This window comes from Pongo pygmaeus, chromosome 10 (assembly GCF_028885625.2).
Source record: "Pongo pygmaeus isolate AG05252 chromosome 10, NHGRI_mPonPyg2-v2.0_pri, whole genome shotgun sequence".
In the NCBI taxonomy this organism is placed as follows: domain Eukaryota; kingdom Metazoa; phylum Chordata; class Mammalia; order Primates; family Hominidae; genus Pongo; species Pongo pygmaeus.
Window position 1 is genome coordinate 67,384,301 of NC_072383.2, and position 16,072 is coordinate 67,400,372.

The window sequence follows — 16,072 nt, forward strand, 5'->3', positions numbered from 1 at the left end:
TCCCCCCACCCCACAACAGTCCCCAGAGTGTGATGTTCCCCTTCCTGTGTCCATGTGTTCTCACTGTTCAATTCCCACCTATGAGTGAGAACATACGGTGTTTGGTTTTTTGTCCTTGCGATAGTTGACTGAGAATGATGATTTCCAATTTCATCCATGTCCCTAGAAAGGACAAGAACTCATCATTTTTTTATGGCTGCATAGTATTCTATGGTGTATATGTGCCACATTTTCTTAATCCAGTCTATCATTGTTGGACATTTGGGTTGGTTCCAAGTCTTTGCTATTGTGAATAGTGCCACAATAAACATAACGTGTGCAGGTATCTTTATAGCAGCATGATTTATAGTACTTTGGGTATATACCCAGTAATGGGATGGCTGGGTCAAATGGTATTTCTAGTTCTGGATCCCTGAGGAATCGCCACACTGACTTCCACAATGGTTGAACTAGTTTACAGTCCCACCAACAGTGTAAAAGTGTTCCTATTTCTCCACATCCTCTCCAGCACCTGTTGTTTCCTGACTTTTTAATGATTGCCATTCTAACTGGTGTGAGATGGTATCTCATTGTGGTTTTGATTTGCATTTCTCTGATGGCCAGTGATGATGAGCATTTTTTCATGTGTCTTTTGGCTGCATAAATGTCTTCTTTTGAGAAGTGTCTGTTCATATCCTTTGCCCACTTTTTGATGGGGTTGTTTGTTAGGATAGTTAGTTCTTCTTGTTGAATTGATCCCTTTACCATTATGTAATGGCCTTCTTTGTCTCTTTTGATCTTTGTTGGTTTAAAGTCTGTTTTATCTGAGACTAGGATTGCAACCCCTGCTTTTTTTTGTTTTCCATTGGCTTGGTAGATCTTCCTCCATCCTTTGATTTCGAGCCTATGTGTGTCTCTGCATGTGAGTTGGGTTTCCTGAATATAGCACACTGATGGGTCTTGACTCTTTATCCAATTTGCCAGTCTGTGTCTTTTAATTGGAGCATTTAGTCCATTTACATTTAAAGTTAATATTGTTATGTGTGAATTTGATCCTGTCATTATGATGTTAGCTGGTTATTTTGCTCATTAGTTGATGCAGTTTCTTCCTAGCCTCGATGGTCTTTACAATTTGGCATGATTTTGCAGTGGCTGGTACCGGGTGTTCCTTTCCATGTTTAGCGCTTCCTTCAGGAGCTCTTTTAGGGCAGGCCTGGTGGTGACAGAATCTCTCAGCATTTGCTTATCTGTAAAGTATTTTATTTCTCCTTCAGTTATGAAGCTTAGTTTGGCTGGATATGAAATTCTGGGTTGAAAATTCTTTTCTTTAAGAATGTTGAATATTGGCCCCCACTCTCTTCTGGCTTGTAGAGTTTCTGCCGAGAGATCCGCTGTTAGTCTGATGGGCTTCCCTTTGTGGGTAACCCGACCTTTCTCTCTGGCTGCCCTTAACATTTTTTCCTTCATGTCAACTTTGGTGAATCTGACAATTATGTGTCTTGGAGTTGCTCTTCTCGAGGAGTATCTTTGTGGCGTTCTCTGTATTTCCTGAATCTGAATGTTGGCCTGCCTTGCTAGATTGGGGAAGTTCTCCTGGATAACATCCTGCAGAGTGTTTTCCAACTTGGTTCCATTCTCTCCGTCACTTTCAGGTACACCAATCAGATATGGATTTGGTCTTTTCACATAGTTCCATATTTCTTGGAGGCTTTGTTCATTTCTTTTTATTCTTTTTTCTCTAAACTTCCCTTCTTGCTTCATTTCATTCATTTCATCTTCCATCACTGATACCCTTTCTTCCAGTTGATTGCATCGGCTCCTGAGGATTCTGCATTCTTCACGTAGTTCTCGAGCCTTGGCTTTCAGCTCCATCAGCTCCTTTAAGCACTTCTCTGTATTGCTTATTCTAGTTATACATTCGTCTAAATTTTTTTTCAAAGTTTTCAACTTCTTTGCCTTTGGTTTGAATTTCCTCCTGTAGCTCGGAGTAGTTTGATCGTCTGAAGCCTTCTTCTCTCAACTCGTCAAAGTCATTCTCCGTCCAGCTTTGTTCCGTTGCTGATGAAGAACTGCGTTCCTTTGGAGGAGGAGAGGCGCTCTGCTTTTTAGAGTTTCCAGTTTTTCTGCTCTGTTTTTTCCCCATCTTTGTGGTTTTATCCACTTTTGGTCTTTGATGATGGTGATGTACAGATGGGTTTTTGGTGTGGATGTCCTTTCTGTTTGTTAGTTTTCCTTCTAACAGACAGGACCCTCAGCTGCAGGTCTGTTAGAGTTTGCTAGAAGTCCACTCCAGACCCTGTTTGCCTGGGTAGCAGCAGTGGTGGCCGTAGAACAGCGGATTTTCGTGAACCGCGAATGCTGCTGTCTGATCGTTCCTCTGGAAGTTTTGTCTCAGAGGAGTACCCGGCCGTGTGAGGTGTCAGTCTGCCCCTACTGGGGGGGTGCCTTCCAGTTAGGCTGCTTGGGGGTCAGGGGTCAGGGACCCACTTGAGGAGGCAGTCTGCCTGTTCTCAGATCTCCAGCTGCGTGCTGGGAGAACCACTGCTCTCTTCAAAGCTGTCAGACAGGGACATTTAAGTCTGCAGAGGTTACTGCTGTCTTTTTGTTTGTCTGTGCCCTGCACCCAGAGGTAGAGCCTACAGAGGCAGGCAGGCCTCCTTGAGCTGTGGTGGGCTCCACCCAGTTCGAGCTTCCCAGCTGCTTTGTTTACCTAAGCAAGCCTGGGCAATGGCGGGTGCCCCTCCCCCAGCCTCGCTGCCACCTTGCAGTTTGATCTCAGACTGCTGTGCTAGCAATCAGCGAGACTCCGTGGGCGTAGGATCCTCGGAGCCAGGTGCAGGATATAATCTCCTGGTGCGACGTGTTTTAAGCCCCTCGGAAAAGCACAGTATTAGGGTGGGAATGACCCGATTTTCCAGGTGCCGTCTGTCACCCCTTTCTTTAACTAAGAAAGGGAACTCCCTGACCCCTTGCGCTTCCCGAGTGAGGCAATGCCTCGCCCTGCTTCCGCTCGCGCACAGTGCGCTGCACCCACTGTCCTGCGCCCACTGTCTGGCACTCCCTAGTGAGATGAACCCGGTACCTCAGATGGAAATGCAGAAATCACCCGTCTTCTGCGTCGCTCACGCTGGGAGCTGTAGACCAGAGCTGTTTCTATTCGGCCATCTTGGCTGCCCTCCGTAATTTTTTTCTTTTAAGTTTTAATGTTTTTTTTGATAAATGGTCAAAACTCTGTCCTAAAACATATTGTCATGGATTTACACTTAAAGCTTGTAGTCTGGCCAGGCGTGGGGGCTCACGCCTGTAATCCCAGCACTGTGGGAGGCCGAGGCGGGTGGATCACGAGGTCAGGAGATCGAGACCATCCTGGCTAACACGGTGAAACCCCGTCTCTACTAAAAATACAAAAAAATTAGAAGGGTGTGGTGGTGGGCGCCTGTAATCCCAGCTACTCAGGCGGCTGAGGCAAGAGAATCGCTTGAACCGGCGAGGCAGAGGTTGCAGTGAGCCGAGATGGCACCACTGCACTCCAGTCTGGTGACAGAGTGAGACTCCCTCTCAAAAGAAAAAAAAAAAGCTTGTAGTCTGATGAACAAATCCATTGCAATAGAAAGGAGCCTGTGAATGATAAAATAGGTATATCTACATATTTTTGAAGTGTCCAGCTAAAGTCAAAACAGCAACCTAGTTTGGGTTTGGTAGAGCTCTTACAGGCTTCAGATCAGATATATATAAACCAAACGCTTTCACTTATAATAATAGTGTATAACAATTCTAACTTGCAGTTGTATTAGTAGTTTTATCATTATTAGGAAACACTCTATACTTTGTAGCTTTTTGCCTAAGGTAACTTTTGGTTAGAGAAGATATTAGTTGTCTTTACCATTTGCCTACAAAAATCATTGTTTAGGGCATAACAAATAGGAATCATACATTTATATCTAAGAATATAATTGGATCTAAGTGGCTGAAATTAATAACAATAGGTAACAGAGAACAATTCTATGTGCTAGATGCTATTCTAAGTTACACACACTGTCTCTTAATCCTTACATCTCCTGCAAGGTTTAAGTATTATTCCAAATGTATGAATGAGGAAATGAGGAAGCAAAGATATAAAATGGATGCTATTAAATAAAACTGAAGATAGAGTGTTCTAGAGTCAATTAATTCAACCTAGATTCATTTCTTCATACAACAAATCTTTATTGACTATTGGGCCCTGTTGTCTGTACTGGGGACTGGGGCTGTAGCAGTGAACAAAGCAAAGTTCCTGCACTCATGTAGCCTACAGGCTGGTGTTTAGAAAGAGACAATAAACAGATATATAATTCATTGGTGGTAATAAGTGCTATGAAGAAAGTTCGTGAAAGGGTTGGACTGTGGGGTGAGCTTAGTGCTCTTAGTGTCTCAGTTCATTTGGGCTAATATAATAAAATACCTTAGACTGGGTAGCTTATACATAACAGATTTCTTTCTCATAGTTCTGGAGGCTGGGAAGTTCAAGTGACCAGTAGATTCAGTGCCTGGTAAAGGTGTACTCTCTGCTTCATAGATGGTGCCTCTTGCTGTGTCCTCACATGGTAGAGGGGGCAAGATTGCTCCCTTCAACCTCTTTTATAAGGGCACTAATCCCATTCATGAGAGCAGAGCCGTCTTGACTTCCTCACTTCCCCAAAGGCCCTACCGCTTAATACCGTTGTTTTGGGTACTAGGTTTTAACATAAAATTTTAGGGGGATGCCAACGTTCAGACCATAGCAGATGATAAGGAAAGGGCTTTCTCCTAGAGGTTGCCTGAAGAGCATGAGAGAGTGAGCCCTGTAGATATTTGGGAGAGAACATTTCAAGAGAGGGAAAAGCAAGTGTAAAAGCTCTAGCTGAGCTAATTTGTTTCTTACTGTATTCAAGGAACTGCAGAGAGAGCAAGGGGCCTGGCCATTGTAAGTACTTTCACTTTTACTTGGGTGAGATAGAAAGTCCTTGGAGAGTTTTGAGCAGAGTAGTAGTCTCATCTGGTAAGTCTGCTGTGTTCTGCTAGTAGATGTCTCAAATGGTAAGGTGATTATGAGAGTATAACTGTTATTCCAGGAAAAAGATAATTCCAGCAATATCAATCATCAGACCTTGTTTGTTTTTTCAGATTTTTTTTGATGTGTACATTAACTTTAACAGTAGAAACTTGCTATTTTCTCTCATTTTTTTATGTGAGATTTATCAACTAAAGTGCTATTTTTCTGAATGTAGAGTGGGCCAGTAGCATTATACTATATATTTTTAGGATTACAAAGAAGACATAAGTTAGCCCTGACAGGAAGATTGCAGTCTAGTTGGAAAGGAAATACTAAAATATGCAAAACAATAATTTTATGTTGTGGATCTATTCTATACAAGGAATTAATGTATCAAGGGATAAAAGTATAAGGCACAATGACTATCCTCAGACTGCTAATAGTCTAGTAGAGGCTGAGACAGAGAATTTCAAAGTCTACAAGTTTTGAGATGAGTATTAATTCACCTGCCACAAGAGCCATGAGGTGTAGAGCAAGCTTGTCCAACCTGCGGTTCATGCGGCCCAGGATGGCTTTGAATACGGCCCAACACAAATTTGTAAACTTTCTTAAACCATTATGAGGGTTTGTGTGTGTGTGTGTTTGTTTTTTTGTTTGTTTGTTTGTTTTGTTTTTTTAGCTCATCAGCTCTTGTTAGTGTATTTTATGTGTGGTCAGGATAGTTCTTCCAGTGTGGCCCAGGGAAGCCAAAAGATTGGACACCCCTGGAAAGAATATGAGAAGTGGGGGAAGTCTGGCCTGTGCACGTTTCAGAGAACTGGTGGAGCTTGAAGAAGTGGAGGATTGGCAGAGGTTATTCAGGGCGTGGGAAACACTGTGAGCCAAGCACATAAAGTCAGGTGTATTTGTGATAGTGGGCAAACCAGCCTTGAGCTGAGATTGTGTGTAGGATTATAAAGGAGTAGTAACACTGTTGTTTATTGAGCTTCTATTATGTACCAGTCCCTTCATTACACACTTGATGTTTATAACAACTTTATGAGGTATTATTGGCCCTCTTTTTACAAATGCTTAGCCAAGGTATCTGGAGGTTAAATTACTTTTGTAGGATGACACAGCTGGTAAAAGATGGAAATATTACTTGAGCAGTTTGATTCTAGATACCATGAAAATCTATTATATTGGTAGAATTGGGGCTAGATAAGTGCCTAAAAGCTGGGAGAGTAGGCAACTCTTAGGATTATAGTCAATAGGAAACTATTAAAGATTGTTGACTAGAAGTGTAACCTAGTGAAAACTTTTCAGGAGTATTATTCAGGCAATTGTGTGTATAATGTATTGGACAATGACCTTTGCAAAGGTCAATTTAGAGGACATACAGGAGGATTTAAAGAGAGTTGAACTAGGATGCTTGAATAGGAATTGAGACATGAGTCCAGATGGGACTACTTTTTGGAATGTATTTTTTTCTTGATGATAAAAATATAGAAAACATACAAAGTTACAGGAAAATATGGAGCAGATGGAACTTACTCATTTCTACCATGTACCATGTAGAAATGACCCCTGTTAATATTTTAGGGCATTCCTTTTCAAATCTGTCCCATCTCATGTCTTCCCCTCTGCCCTCCACCCTCCAATTTTAGAGAAAGCATCCACAAGGCTACATATCTCCTCTCATAGAATGTGAAAGTTTTTAAGAAACAACATTCTAAAATAACATGATTTTATTTGCATGCATGATTTTATTTGTGGAATGAATGAGCTGGTAAATTCTGGAATTCAGTGAATGGAGAGGGATGAATCACAGGTAGCTTCTAGATTTTTATATTGTGTGAATGGTTATATAGGAGAATTTAGCTAGGTTTTGATGGTGAAGTTGGAGTAGAGTGGGGGTGGGAGATGATCCAGAAGAAAATGGTGTTGAATTTGATGTGCTGGTATAGTATCCCAAGTTGGAATCTGGAGCTTAGTTGAGAATTTGGGGTCATCAAATAAGCCAGAAAATGTGGAGAAAAAATTGAGTTTAAAATGGCCACAATTCTGGTCAGAGTAGTGTTTCTGACACTTCAAGGGCCATTCCAAGATTCAGTTACTTCCTGAATATCTTTAAATGACTCTTTTCCTTAAATACATTTATTTAAAGAGAAATTTTATATTGGTACTGTAAATGGAAAACTAGTATCACTGGCTTTGAATAGTTGGCAATGGCAACATTAAAATAACAACGAAATAATGATATTAACTTTTAGGTAGATGCTGTTACCTGCTAAATTATCTGAGCCTAAATCTGCCCAGTAAAAAAAAAAAAACAAAAAACAACAACAAACGACATGAAGAGACTAAGATCTTGTAATTAGAAGGCTTGAGGGATTGAAAAGCTATTAACTTTCTCATGACATGATTGGTTATTGTATACATTCTACCTAAAGTGGGCATACATCCCACACATCCTAAAGTGGGGAACACCAAGGTATGGCAGAGGGAAGAGGAATTGGCAGTGGGAACACAGAGGAATTGATAAAATACCTTCTTAGTGTGTTAGGAAGTTTTATCTAGAATATAAATTAGTAAATGAAAATGTGGACAAGGTGCCTAACAATGATGAAGAAAATACATTCTTAGCTTTCAAATATAATATCTATTAGAACATTTCTTTTGGTTTTGATTCTGGTCTTATGATTGAGTCTTAGCAGGCTTATTTAATTCAACCATAATAATTCAGTAAATGACATTTGTAGATACAGGCTTAAACGTGAATTAGACTGTCATCTTTTTATATATGAACTGTCTCTAAAAAGGAAGAATTCCACCCCTTTTTAGATCCTACTTTGAGGGAATGTGATTATATATAATAGGGATAGGGAATAATTTTGAGGAATAGTTTTGTGAGTCATATACAAAGGTATGAACCAACACTGGTCACAGATGTGAAGTTCTTTTTACTTTTGGTGGATGGGGGAGGAGTGAATGTATTAATGGTTTACTTGTGTTTTTGTTATCCTTAAAATGAAAATTTGTCCCTTAATTCCGAACACATTTTTGGAAGTTCTTTAAATTTATGGTGATTAAATCATTCTACTTTTCTATGGATTATGCATAATAGTACTTTGTTGTTTTCTACATTATAAAATTAATTTAAAGAATATCTAAGGGGCATGTATGTGCTTTCCCTGCGTTCTTTTCAAGCTGAATTGAGAGGGTCCCAATTTAAGATGAACTTTTTCTGTTGAAAAAAGACTTCTTTAGGAATTGCCATCCTTAAAAAAAAAAAAATCATTATATTGCTGCATATGATGATTACAACCTCCCCCCTCCCCCCTTAAAATAATGAGACAAGATATAAATAAATACATAATGTAATTGCCAGGACACAAAGCTCTGTAATGTACCTGAAGTACAGACTGCTTATGGCACCTAACCGCCATTTTTAACAGTGATTCTGTAGGGGTGGAAAGACATTCGTGACTCCCAGCCAACCAATGAATCATTCTGGCATGTACCATGTTGAAGTTTGGAATAGAAATAATTGTTTCTAGCAGAAGAGATGTATTAGAATTAGATTATCTCTTTCTGTTATCTGCTCTTGAATGTGCCAGAAATTGTATTCAGTAGAAGGTATAATTGTTAACATATTTCTTTTGCATTATATTAGGGCTTTTAAACTTAATTTTGAGCAACATTCAGTTTAGCATAACAAAGAAATTAGATGTAAGTGTGATTCACTGTAGAAATATGCTCCACTGCTCATCTGGAGATTTTTCTGGTTCTCAGTTTCTTCAAGCATATCAGGATTCTTGAACTCTGGAGGGTGTGGACGGTTGTGAGGAAAGAGGTGATGAATTGGCTGTATCACCTGAAAGTAAATTCCCCATCTTAATCAGTTGATGTTGGGATTTCATTATCATATTGTTTATTAAAACACCATTCTATTGTCGTTGATATATTTTCCAGGTTACAAGCATTCTTTACTAGACAGCATTAACGTAGACATCTGTGGAAGCACGTGTGAAACAACTGTATGGAGAAACATCTATCTGTTTTTTGAGATGGAGCCTCCCTCTGTCACCCAGGCTGGAGTACAGTGGTATGACCTCAGCTCACTGAAACCTCTGCCTCCTGGATTTAAGCAATTCTCCTGCCTCAGCTTCCTGAGTAGCTGGGTTTAAAGGCACCCGCCACCACGCCCGGCTAATTTTTGTATTTTTAGTGGAGACAGGGTTTTACCATGTTGGCCAGGCTGGTCTTGAACTCCTGACCTCAAGTGATCTGCCCACCTTGGCCTCCCAAAGTGCTGGTATTACAGGTGTGAACCACTGTACCTGGCCAACACCTATCTTTTGTATTAAAGGGACATCATTTATTAGAATGGACTTCGCTGAATGCAGCTTTTCCAGTTGATAATGTAGTTATTCTAAGAAATCTTATATATAAAACACAGTTTACTGTGATTTTTTTAATTTTTAATTTTTATTTTTTTATTATAGAGATGGGGTCTCACTGGTTGCCCAGGCTGGTGTCAAACTCCTAGGCTCAAGCAATCTTCCCACCTCAGCCTCCCAAAGTGCTGGAATTATAGGTGTGAGCCACCATGCCTGGCCACTGTGATTTTTGGTTGATGACAGCTTCTCCAGCAAATATTTATTGCATGCCTATGTGTCAGACATTTTTTAAGGTGCTAAGTATTCCGCAGAGAACAGGAGACATAATCTCTGTTCTGATGGAGCTTTCATTATGATAAGTGAGAGTAGCAGCAAGCAAATTAATACACATAGTCTGGTAATTATAAATATGAGGGAAATGAATGCAGTGTGGTTTCAAAGCTATGTACCCCATTATGGTGACCTTTCTTTAGTTTCCAGGCAAATTTATAGTCTGCCTCTGGTCTTCCTGTTGGAGGTGTTGCTGAAGCTAGAAGGAAATCTACCTACTCCAGCAGCAGCAGCAGCAGCCACAGCAGCAGCAGCCGCAGCCGCAGCTGCCGCCGCCTACAGCCTTTCCCTCCAAGGAGTCCCTTATTAATTTTGCTACATAACAAATTACCATAAATTCAGTGGCACCCACAGTTCTATACATCAAAAATCTGGATACAATGTGGCTAGATTCTCTGCTCAGGATATCACAAGGTTGAAATCGAGGTGTCAGCTGGGGTGATTTCTTGTCTATAGGCTCTGGCAAAGAATCTACTTCTAAGCTCATTCAGATTATTGGCAGAACTGAGTTCCTTGTGGCTGTAGGACTGATGTCTTGTTTCTTTGTTGGCTGTGAGCTGGGAGTCACTCTCAGCTTATAGATGCTGCCTTTATTCTTTGCCATATGCCCCCCCTCCATTTTGAAAGCCAGCTATGGAGAGTATCCTCTCTCACCGACCAGTCTCTCTGACTTCTGTCTTCCAGACCCACGTTTGAAGGATTTTTGAGGTTAGTTCAGGATTATCCAGCTGGATAATCCCATTTTCTTAAAGTTAGCCTGATCATGAAAGTAAAATCCCATCATATTCATAGTCCTAGAGATTTTATACATCATGGAGCAGGGATTTTGGATCTTAGAATTCTGCCTACTACTGATAGTCCCCATTGCATGGCTGACAGTAAGTGATGCAGTCGCCTCTTGTGTGTGGTGTGTGAAGAGGAGCATTAGCAACCCTCCTTTGTACATCTGTCTATCACCAGAGACCACGAGCTTCTACGTGATGGTAATGGAGATTCTTTTGGGCTGTGGAGAGGAGGTTGGGCAGTAGTTGGTAGGAACTGCTGAAGTTGTGGAATAGTGTCTTTGCATTTACCTCTTCAGTGCTAGGAGTAAGATGGGGAATGATGGCTCGGAGAAGAAAGCAGAGTGGAAGGTAGGTTCTCATGCCCTACATCACCCTTGGGGTGCAGAGTTTAGCCATTTTATAGAAATGAGAACACCAGTGCTTTTATTTTTTAAATCCCAAATGAAAATTAGTATTAAACTGCTTTTACAGATTTTTAAAATTTGGCTGGGCGCGGTGGCTCATGCTTGTAATCCCAGCACTTTGGGAAGCCGAGGTGGGTGTATCAGTTGAGGTCAGGAATTTGAGACCAGCCTGTCCTACACGGTGGTGAAACCCCGTCTCTACTAAAAACACAAAATGCTTATTGCATGCCTATGTACCTGACAGTTTTTAAGGTGCGAAGTATTCAGTAGAGAACAGGAGACATATCTCTGTTCTGATGGAGCTTTCATTCTGATGACTGAGACAAGCAGCAAGCAAATTAATAGATACAGCCTGGTAATTATAAATACGAGGGAAATGAATGCAGTGTGGTGGCAGGCACCTGTAATCCCAGCTACTCGGGAAGCTGAGGCAGGTGAATTGCTTGAACCCAGGAGGTGGAGGTTGCAGTGAGCCAAGATCATGCCTGTACACTCCAGCCTGGGTGACAGAGTGAGACTCCATCTAAAAAAATAAATAAAAAGTTTTTAAGGGAATTTAAAGCATAGAACCAGGAGACTGAAGTGAGAGTTTATTTAAGAACACCAAATAAAACAAAGTACAGATGATCCCTGATTCACAGTGGTTCTACCTTTGATTTTTTGGCATCACAATAGATTTATTGGGATGTAATCCCGTCACAAGTCAAGGAACATTTATATACATTATAGAGGGAAAATAAGTCTGCTATGTTAACAGTTGCATCCCATTATAAAAATATTTTTTTTTCTCATAGATTATTATAATGTAATAATGTTCTTTTTATTTAATGTATGCTTTAAACATAAAATGTGCATTATGATAACTTTAAAAACACAAATAACTTTTCCTTCTTCCTCAAAGTAGAATTACAGCCTGATGGAAATAAATGGACAACTATTTCCAGTTCCCCACTTTTTAAGTTGCTTACAGTTGTGCATCTGGTGGTAGAAGCCTAATCCCTCATAGACAGGGTCTCATTCTGTCACCTAGGGTGAAGTACCGTGGTGTGATCACAGCTTAGTGCAGCCTCAAATCCCTAGGCTCAAGTGATCTTCCCACCTCAGCCTCCCTTAGTAGCAGGAACTGACTACAGGTACATGCCACCATGCTAGGCTAATTTGTATTATATTGTATTGTACTGTATTGTACTGTACTGTACTGTACTGTATTTGTAGAGATGGAGTCTCAGTATACTGCTTTGGGTGATCTCAAACTTCTGGTCTCTAGTGATCCTTCCACCTTGGCCTCCCAAAGTGCTGGGATAACAGGTGTGAGCCAATGTACCTGGCCTCTTCTAATTTCCAGTTTTTGTTTCTAAAAACTGAATATCACATGGTACCTAATATTAGCAAATGAGGAAATGGAAGCAAAGGTAGTGTAAACTTTCTTTTGTAGTAGTCAACTTTTGGCTTAATGTTTTGGGAATATAGTTCTGTGGAACATTTCTCTGCTTTTACAGTGGTGGAATAGTAGGATTCACTGTGTAGCTAACGTTGAAATACTAATTCCATAAAATAAAGGATATACATAATAAGAATCTGTTTAGCAATAGGGTAAATAAGCACTAAGGTGGTATTCTCATACTGGGGAAAATTTTTGCTTTATTACATCAGCAAATAATGTGTTCCACAAGTTTTGATTTATTATTTTAACTATATGGGTGGTCTTACATCTAAAAAAGAATACCGCTTAAAAGACTTGTAGTACAGCATATAAGTTCTATTAGACATGGAACTGTGTTTCTGCCAATAACTCGACATTTTGAGGACAGATAGCATCTCATTTCCAATTTGAGATTGGGTACAAAAATATCCTAGGGCTGAGAATAGGCATAGTAAATTGCACCAAGACAAACCTTTTGTGTATTTGTAGTGGAGGAAAAGTCTACATTGAGTTTGCATGGAAAAATGTCATAAAAGCTCTTTATGCTTTTAACCAGTAGATTGGACCTCATTTTGTGGTGATTACTTTGTATGATTAGTTTCCAATGTAGATTCCAAAAATGTTTCTGCACATGAGTTCCTTGTCTTTTTTCTGTTATTTTCACCTTTGGTTGATTGGAATCCACCCCCGACCACCATTTCTTGTTCCAGAAGTGTTTCATTAGTTTTTCTTCTCTTATTTTTATTTTCATGTTTTCTTCAATGTTTTTATACTAACCTAAAAATTTCTCATAGTGCTTTAAAAAATTATGAGACAGTAAAGTTGTCTTCACATGTTTTTTATTTTTACCCGAACACTATTTGAGTTGGCTTGCAAGACATGCTTATATTGCATAAATTTCTGTTCATGGGAAAGAGTCACTTTGAGCATTAACACTTCTGGGAATTGTTTCAAAATTTAGTTTATTGTCTTAATGTTAATAAGAGTTCCAGAAGTCTGGTTGGGGTTTGTTTTTGTTTTTTGTTTTTTTTTCCTCCCTATATCCCCAAAGACTATATTTGATTTTGTTTTAATTGGGTCCTATAACACTTAATTGGTTTGATCCTGGATCCTTCATAAGCTATAATTACTTTTAGTAGTCTCTTGAATTTATCCAGTATTTTAGAATAGTATCGCAAATACAGTTAGGCAGATAAATTTGAGAAGTACTGATATGTATTCTGTTTTTTTTTCTTTCCTTTTCTTTTCTCATCTGACTGATACGTATTATTTAAATATATAGCAAAATCCAGAGAGAGAGAGTACTCATTCTCCCTAATATCCCTTATCTTCTCAAATGCTTTTATAGCATTTGAAAGGTTCTTTTAGATCCAGTTCGGTGTCTACTTCTTCTTTCAAGCCCTCTATTATTTTCCCCTTCTCTAAATTTACAATTTCATAGTTTAGTTCTTAGTCATTTCTCTGTTTTGTATTGTTCATGAATTGTTTTAATGTCTTAATATTGGCAGCCTGCTATGGTTTGAATGTTTGTCCCCTCCAAAACTCATGTTGAAACTTAATCCCCAATGTGGCAGTATTGAGAGGAAAAGCCTTTAAGAAGTGGTTAGGTCATGAGGGCTCTGCCTTCATGAATAGATTAATACATTCATGGATTAATGGATTAATGGGTTATCACGGGAATAGGACTGGTAGCTTTATAAGAAGAGGAAGAGACCTGAGCTAGCATGCTCAGCCCCACCACATGATGCCCTCTGCTGCCTCAGGACTCTGCAGAGAGACCCCACCAGCCAAGAAGGCTCTCACCAAATGCGGTCCCTCGACCTTGGGCTTCTCTGCTTCCATAACTGTAAGAAATAAATTTCATATCTTATAAATTGCTCAGTTTTAGGTATTCTGTAATAAGCAACAAAAAACACACTAAGACACAGCCCTACTACAACATACTTCTTACCCCCTCTCCTACACTAGTCAATTTCAAACTCCTTGCGTGCAGGAGGAGTATGCCTTTCTTTCTGTCATGTTCCGACACATAATAGACACTCAGTGAGAAATACTTGGCATTTTTTTTGGTTGCCGTATCTCTGACTATATGTCTGTCCTGTTATATGGGTGTGCAATGTAAATAATAAGACAAATATTATTTTAATGTTTTTAAGCTTTTGTAATAGTTGTTTAATTATTTGCAAATTTGTTTTATAGTTGACACATGAAATCCAGCAACTCTGTGTTGTAGATCAACACAGCCCATTAGTACTGCTGGGAAAGGAAACCAAGGCCTCATAGCTTTTATCTTCATATGAAAAGAACTTCATTAATTTTTTAAAAATTTAATAGACTGTGATGTAGTTTTAATCTCATGGTTTTAATCTAGTGTTTTTAAGCATTTTCCTTTTCTGGATGAGGTTCTTGGTTTTGACTGTGTAGAAGTATGTTAATTAGATTATATTTAGTTGATGAATTTGTGCCCCCAAGTATGGCACTTAAAAAGTTGCAGCCGGGCCCGGTGGCTCACACCTGTAATCCCAGCACTTTGGGAGGCCCAGGCGGGTGGATCACCTTAGGTCGAAAGTTCAAGACCAGCCTGACCAACATGGAGAAACCCTGTCTCTACTAAAAATACAAAATTAGCCGGGTGTGGTGGCGCATGCCTATAATCCCTGTTACTCAGGAGGCTGAGGCGGGAGAATTGCTCGAACCCAGGAGGCGGAGGTTGTGGTGAGCTGAGATCACGCCATTGCACTCCAGCCTGGGCAACAAGAGCGAAACCCCGTCTCAAAAAAAAAAAAAGTTGCTGCAGTTCTTGCAGATAAGATAATAAGATTGTTTACTGTTTTCTTTGCATATTTATTACTGTGTGTATTTTTCCGTGAGGTACCCTTTCAGTCTGTCCATTTGTATCATTTGACATTCAGACTTAAATCAACTCTACTATCACTGGTGTTTACAAATGCTAGTCATTCAAAATGTCAAAATTTGGATTTGACCCAAGAGTTGCAAATAATGTAAGCTTTTATAAAATATATCCAAATATCTATTCTTAGGGAGAAGAAGAGAAAATACGGCATTTAAGGAGTGGTTTTAAACAGTTAGGCTTTAGAATTGCTACGTTCCCAAAGTATTTCTCTAGTGAATGACATACCAGTTAATGAATTGTACTACAAGAAAGACATTTATTATGATTGGCCTCACTATTACTGGAAGTCCTAAGAATTAACAGAAATTAATAATGATAGTTGGAAAAAATGTATACTCTGTAGACAATTTTAGATCTTTTAAACAAAATCTTCTGGTTACCTTTCTAAATTAAATTTGTATTTATTTTAAAATTAAAGTGATACTTGTACATGTGTAGTTTAAAAAGTCAAATTGTATTACAAGGCTTATGAAAACAGTTCCCCATCTCTCTTCACCTCCAATTACCAATCTTTACAAGGCAGTCAGTTTCAGTTCTTTTAGTTATTTGTTCTGATATTTGTCTTCATTTTTCTAAGTCAGTTATTTTGCTTTTTGTTGGGTTTTCATTTTAGATAGTAGCTACTGACTTCCATCTAAGAAGGATGAAGATTAGTTATCTTAATCTCTCTGCTGCCCACAAGCTTTTATACATACTTCCCTTTTTCTCATCTTTATAGGATATCAGATTTTGGGGGTAGTTTAGTGTTTATTAAGACTATGCAAATATTTTTCACAACTGAGTCACAAAATTCACTAATTATATTTTGTTTTTCCAGATAATTATCCCAGTTTAAAATTTTTTT

General features: G+C 39.2%; 1 protein-coding gene across 7 annotated transcripts in view; it reads left to right on the forward strand.

Moving 5' to 3' along the window:
* The window catches only part of FRS2 (fibroblast growth factor receptor substrate 2), a 112,348-nt gene that overhangs the window by 25,785 nt on the left and 70,491 nt on the right, over positions 1-16,072 (forward strand). For 2 of the 7 annotated variants that reach the window (XM_054443232.2, XM_063646499.1), the window contains exon 2: positions 8,945-9,077. The exons of the other annotated variants lie outside the window; for them this stretch is intronic. The gene's annotated coding sequence lies outside the window, so the exon portion shown is untranslated. The remainder of the gene's footprint in view (positions 1-8,944; positions 9,078-16,072) is intronic. 7 annotated transcript variants of the gene reach the window in all.